The sequence below is a fragment of the Corapipo altera genome, unplaced genomic scaffold, assembly GCF_003945725.1.
Source record: "Corapipo altera isolate COAL_440 unplaced genomic scaffold, ASM394572v1 44, whole genome shotgun sequence".
Lineage (NCBI taxonomy): Eukaryota > Metazoa > Chordata > Aves > Passeriformes > Pipridae > Corapipo > Corapipo altera.
The window spans coordinates 3,142,740-3,148,945 of NW_020884880.1; the positions used below are offsets into that span (position 1 = coordinate 3,142,740).

Below are 6,206 nucleotides of genomic sequence, written 5' to 3' on the forward strand. Positions count from 1 at the left end.
TTGCTAATACAAGTTACAGCTTCTCAAGTTCTTCTAGAGATGCGTCTCGTCCCTTCTGAGAGAGCATGCATCTACTTTGTTCTTACCAGAAATATGTGCTGCATCAGAGTATTCATAACAGAAAGCAGCTTTTCAGAATGCAACCCTTTTCTCAAAGAAGAGGAAATGGAGCTTCCAAATATTGAAGCTTTAATTTTCTAGCTGTCTTGGGTGGATTTAGCCCCTGACTTAACAGTAAAATGACAAGAGGTTTCCCTTGTATAGCGATGCACGATGCACTTACAGAGCTAACAGAACATAACTCTGCAGACAAATAGAGAAACTCAGTATGTTTTTCCACTTTTTCTCCCACATTTTTTCCACAAGTGGTGTCTCCAGGAGGCTTGGACACATGTGTGAGGAGGGAGGCAGTGCCCCTTTCCCCCGACAGGGTGCGCCAAAGAACTGCTCTTCACCCGCCTCGACGGCCTCACGCTTGAATTTGGGCTTTTTATGTTACACACCTGAAAGTTTAGTATTAGACCCGTTATTCAGTGTGTAGGATTGTGATATTTCTTTTCTGTTACCCTGGTGGCTTGATGGTCTTGCCTGTGCAAAGCTGGCTACCTTATAGCAGCTATTGCTGGGTAATTTTGTCTTGGGCAATGGCCCAGACCCTTCAAAAGCTTGTGTCTCCTGCCTCATGCAATTGCTTGTTCTGTTTCATGCAAATATTTATGTAATCCTATTCATCTATAATGTTATACTGATTAATGTGAGTGTTCCTTCCCTTTCCTAAAAATGGCATAGTTAAATCTGTAGACTTTGATTCATTAACTCTTATGTCTGTGTTTCAACATGATGGCAGAGTTCTCATTTTTCTTTTCAATGGTGTGATGAAGTGGTCACCCTTCTTGATTTCACTTTCTCTTTACACAAGTGCTTTATTGTTCACACAGAACTCTTATTTATAGATGCCTCTAACTGGTAACCTGTATTTCTACAGTGAGTGCAGCACAGTGATATTGTTTCTATGCTTTGGCAAAGGACAGAGCTTTTCCAAAATAATAGAATATTTTTAGCTGGCCTATGTTCATGATCTGATGCCACACAGAACACAGTAATTAAGTATTTAATGCTTTTATGCACTAAATTAAACTAACTAGCAAATCTAGCTTTAAGAGAGAATTTTCACTGAGGGTGTGTTACCAAGACAGTACCTGTAAGGTAGGGGAAAATGTAATCAAAGGACATGTCAGGTAATGAAGATATGGCACTATGGAACTATATTTGGTTCTACATTCTATAAGTGACACATTGCTATTTTGAGCTAAACAGCTGTTCTCTCATTTTTATTTATTCAAGTTACTAAATTTTTGTAAAGGAGAAACTAATTCCACTAATGCAACCATAACCAGCCTACATTCATGTTACTGGGAGGGCTTGGTGCACAGACTACTAAGATGTGAGCTCAAATAGAGGCATAAGCATCAGCTTCAGGGTGGAGCAATCCATACAAATTTTTTTCCACTTGCCAAGAGATTGCACACTGCAAGACAGCAGTGGTGTGCTGTAGTTTGTGAACTTTGGCCTCTTTTTCTTTCTTTCTCCAAGAAGTCATCTGTTGCTTTTTCCAGAATGGCAGTATAGGCTCCAAAGTGCCACTAAATTTGAACAGTCAGTTGGAAAATGTGAAAACTGAACTTCCTGTCTTCTCCTCTTCATGGCCCAAAATGTTATCTGATTTACCAAGGTAGAGATTCCTTCAGTAATCAGATTTACTTGTGTATTATTTACTGAGAGTGTCATGTACACTCATAAGCTCTGATCATCAAGTATGTTTCTCCTCCTAGTGTACTTCTCCCTCTTCTCCCAGTTTGGCTCACTAAGTGTTTTTTAAGAATAACGATGGATATCTACTGCCCAAGAAATACTCTTAGATAATACACAAACTGCCAAACCCCATTATTTTCTGTATTCTAAATTCAAACTGTTAAGAAAAACTTCATTTCAATAGAAAATTAATTTTGTTACAATAAGAAAATATTTACATGAAGAGATAATTATTAAATTATTATAGTGAGGCTCTCAACTATCTCTTATGTCTGCTTTTCTGGTTTGAAATAGTTGAATTAGTAACATTTCCAAGTCTGAACCTTTCTCATTGATGTTGGAGAGTTTCCTATACTGCGTATCTACATATGATACTTACCTGATGAATCAAGGTATGTGACAGGTACCATTGACCTTGCAGGATCTTACTCTTTTTGTCAACTAATCTGTTTTATGGAATGTTTCCTAACAATTTCCCCACCTGAATAGTTTAACATGAAATACAAGTTTTGCCAGGATGGATTCTTAGCAAATACTAACAGACCGAACATTTAGCCTTTTCCTTTTTTGTAAGATCAAATATTTTCTGCAACTAGCTGCCATCATTCTATCTAGGCTGGTAACTAATAGTTTTATGTGTTGTGCTATAACTACAGAGTTCAATGTTGAGAGTTCATGAGGGAAAGATGGAGGAAATACAGCTCTTATGACCATTCTTAGGATTTCCAGCTTTTAATGTAGGCAGAACCACTATTTCAAAGTAAGTAATTGTATGCAGTGTATAATTCATGTTTTTCCCCCTTGAAAATTCTATTTTATTCTAGTCATAGCTGTGCATTTTTTGAATAATTTAAAAGCAGAATGTTTAAGAATGAATGTGAGAATCTCCTCATACTAACTGAGAAAAGGCTACTACTAGCCTGAGTTTAGGCCTTCATATGCTAATATTTGCCTTTCTCATAAACTGCTAGAATACACAGTTTTGTTATCATTAGCAGAGATTTTCTTCAGATCTTTCAGGACAAAGTTCTTTTTTTGACGTTATTCTTAAGCTTTCAAGTAGTTTGACACCTTCTATGTAAAACAGCACAATCTTCTGAAGTTACCAAATTAGTGAGATTAATGAGCTCCCATTTTTACCTATTAATGGCTTCCTATATAAAAGAATTATACTTACTGCAATCACAGATTGTTCATGTTTGAAACTACAGGTTATCAACTTATTATTGTAGCTGTTTGCAGTTTATTTTAGTCTCCTGCTATTCTGATACGGGGCAATTCTGCTTTGAACGTTCTTTGTCTGCCAAAATGTATGTGTCTTGTTCAGACCAGATCTTTTTATTGAAATTGGATTATGTAATAAGAATTCATGACTGAGTGTTAAGAAATAGAACTCAATTCTGTTTATGTTGTGATATGTATAGGGAAGAAAAACCTCCTTCCTGCCAGTGGTTTGGCAGGATAGCAGATACAGGCTTTCTTAGACAAAGATCAAATTAAGTAAATAGTTTCCATTTCTATGTGTACATACAGGTATTATCTTGCAGGATTTGAAAGACACTGACAGGAGACAGATGATGGAATGACTTTCTTCTTTTGCCTGAGCAAAAAAAATTGCATTGCTGCTCTGCTGTGCAAATAAATCACTATCTCAAGTCCTGAGTGGTGTAAAAGCACAGAAGTGGCTTGAAACAACTCATCAGTGACATCCAAATAGTCCTGTTTGTAAATATAATTCACAAATCTAGAATAAACAGAAAGTCAACTGTCTTCAGTGTTGTGGGACTGCACCAAAACTGGTTTTAAAAGATACCGAGTATAATTAAAAGTGATTCCATAAGGTTAAACAACTTTGATCTCTCCCTGTCATATGTGCAAATTCAGAATCCTTTGAATGGTGTTGCTACTGCAGTGCAAGTAAAATGATAGTCATACTCTATCATATGTAAATATTAAGCTGAACAGATTTTAAGTTCCCATTGGCTGGGAAATGGAGTCATTCCATAACTTCAGTGAAGTTACTTTGATTTTATAGTAACGTAGTATAGCCCTTGGTCTCTTATCTTCTCTAATGTATGTTGTGCAGAATTTTAATGTTGCTCAGGAATTAACAGAAGTATCAATCATACTTTAGCAAAGCCTCAAAATACTTTCTAGTCATACGGATTATCATAAAAATACTGAAAATGTAATGAAAATGCAATTCTGATTTTAATAGTTAGCTGCATGGCCATGCTCATATATGAAGAATCTTTCTTGAAAAGTGACATAGGAATTGAAAGAAAATATAATTTAAAATTGTAGAATTTATAATAATATGTTTCACATAGGCACTGTGTAAATAAGGATGTAGATTGGAAATTTTTTTGTAAGTGATTTTAATGTAAGTTTGAATATCTTAGATGCCAGTGACCAAAGCTGAACTTCTAAATGGGATCCAAATTGTCTCTGATGGAGCAGCCAAAATTGCCAGTAGTTTCTATACATCCTGGCTGCTATGAACCTGAGTTGATATCAAAGGGATGTGAAATTACTTAAAATAATTTTGCATTAGATTGTGTGTCAAAGCTGAGTATTGTCTGTTTGAACATCTATGCTGTCTACTTACAGCACATGTAAGGAAAACATAAATGTAATAATTTAATGTGTATCAGCATCAGTGAGTCATCTTGTTTCCTTACTTTCTACTAAAGTGTAATATAGAGGTTGTTTGCACTACTCTGCCATGAAATAGTACAAATGTTGTTCTTTTGGGTACATTGTTTAACATATATAACATAGGTAAGAAGTGGCCATTTTGTTTGCACAACTTGTGTTAGAAAATACATTTAAAAATATCTGTGCCTCCAGTTATGTAGATATGGTAGTGGATATTTTCCCAATTATCTTTATATAATTAGAAGTGAATTAGTCTCTTTAAAATTGCTCCAGTTGTTTCATTGATTGTTTAATGTTTGCTTGTGTCTCTTTTTTTGCTTGTATCTGTGAATTATAGAACTCTTACAGATACCTATCTGGTACATGTTAAGCTCTTCAACCACTCTGCCTGCTTAGACAAAATTCACAAAGGGAGTAGAATGTTTAAATTTCTGTTTTATGTCTCTATTCTTCTTCAATGACACTTGAAGTTCTGTTAATGTATTTTTATCTCCAAAAGTCAAGCAGCTCTCTAAGTGTTCCTGTCTACAAAATCATACAGATAGAGAAGCACTGCCAGAAAGGCTGGGCCTCAGATACGATATGTTTAGAATTTAATAGGGAATGTCCTGCTTAGTTGCAATATTTTCAGTCCTTGTGCAGGGAATCACCTGCAGGACTTCTTACCACAAGCAGCTGTGAAACAGTCATTCCCTTATTCTTCTGGTTTGGGAAACGGTTTCGGAAGGGGAGCTTTCCATGACTGCTTTTGAAGCTCAGGAGCTGCCCATATGCTGGCTCATGACACATCTCATCAGATCTCCTTTTCTCCCTGCTGTGCTAGCGTGCTTTGGCATGGCCACACTCAGCAGCCCTCAGGGCATCCCGAATATCCCAGACCTCCTCCTGTGCCTCTGTCTGCAGGCAGCAGGAGCCTATGCTAGGGCCATGCAGTGCACCAGGATGGGCTACTTCCAGCAGTGGGAAAAACACTATTGAAACGTCTTCACTTCTGTTACTAGCCTCTCGTATATTTATGTATCAAAATGCTGGTTTTCAATCTATCAAGATTTGTTGTTTGCCTGTCAATACTAACATGCTGGTTACTTAAATATCATTGAGAAAAACCGTTTTGAGCTGCATCCCCTTGGTGCAAATTAGATTAACTAGAGATTGACACCTGTGAACACTTGAATGGTATATAGTACCTATGCTTCAGTGTCATTAAAACTAATGGATCTATATACCGCATGTCTTTATTTTCAGTCACTGCTGTCTTTATTCTGTGTGCATAATAATTAGTTTTCAGAATTTGCAGTGTACATCCCCAGGCCATTTTCTGGATATTTATGCAATTAGTTTAATGAACTTTGCTTAGGAGTTGCTATGTGATTAACAGTCATTACCTTCTTGGATTGCCAGTTTTACAAATTACCTAGAGATTTCATGTTCCGCAATTAAGTTTTCTTATTCGTAGCATAAAGCCAAAACATTTTTGTGGTGAACTCGCCCAGCTAACGAACAACAAAGGCATGCTGGTTGTGGTTGTGCTCCAGCGGTGATCCACTGAGATCCTCCGTCCCTGTCAGGAGCTGCCAGAACAAGCGATGGCAGTGGAGCTGTGCGCGGTTTCCCGGGGTTCGTCACCAGCACGTTCCTCTCTGGGGCGGGCTGGGTGAATGGATCAACAGAGGGAGGGAACACGCCGGTCTCGATCTGCAGGGAGCATTCCGTGCGCCCGCTGCCCGGCGCGACCG

General features: G+C 37.5%; 1 long non-coding RNA gene across 1 annotated transcript in view; it reads left to right on the plus strand.

Annotated features, from left to right (window-relative positions):
* Positions 1–3,541, plus strand: part of LOC113945377 — an 8,919-nt gene extending 5,378 nt beyond the window's left edge. Inside the window, exon 3 of the long non-coding RNA XR_003527065.1 lies at positions 3,346–3,541. This is a non-coding gene — a long non-coding RNA (uncharacterized LOC113945377). The remainder of the gene's footprint in view (positions 1–3,345) is intronic.
* Positions 3,542–6,206: the final 2,665 nt, after the last annotated feature.